This window comes from Octopus bimaculoides, chromosome 3 (genome assembly GCF_001194135.2).
Source record: "Octopus bimaculoides isolate UCB-OBI-ISO-001 chromosome 3, ASM119413v2, whole genome shotgun sequence".
NCBI classification, from domain to species: Eukaryota; Metazoa; Mollusca; class Cephalopoda; order Octopoda; family Octopodidae; genus Octopus; species Octopus bimaculoides.
Genome location: NC_068983.1, coordinates 2,183,440 through 2,184,082, shown reverse-complemented (window position 1 = coordinate 2,184,082; position 643 = coordinate 2,183,440).

The window sequence follows — 643 nt, the reverse complement described above, 5'->3', positions numbered from 1 at the left end:
CTTGTGATCTGGATAGAGTAACTGCAGATGTATGTATGTATGTATGTATGGATTGATGGATGAATACATGCATGCATGCATGTATGCATGTATGCATGTATGTATGTATGTGTGTATGTATGTGTGTATGTATGTATGTAGGCAGGTAGGTAGGTATGCATGTGTACAGATTCGTATGTTTTCGTTTTTGTATGTATTCTCATACTTGTATATCTAGGCATGCTCATATATATTTAACTGTTAAACGGCTGGAAAGTTTTACAGTTGCAATGAAGGCTTGGATCTGTTGTCTACGAATCGGATTTCTCCTTTCTGATTCTGAGAAGCTTAATTCCACAAGATTTGTATTTAGGCAGTGTGTTACATATCCCAGGCCCCCCAATAATTACAAGCCTGTTGTCTTTACATATTATTGAGATCGTCTCTGATATATTCCACCAGGATTCCTTTTGATAATGAGTGGTTATGGTTTCTACCATACGGTGGGTTCTCATGTCTTTGTCCTCGGGCTTATTCTTTCGTCGTATTTCGTTTTACATTGTTCTACCTACATGCCCTATGTATGTATCTCTCTCTTTTTTGCCTTCTGTCCCTCTCTCTCTCTCTATTTATTTATGTAAATATATATATATATATATATATA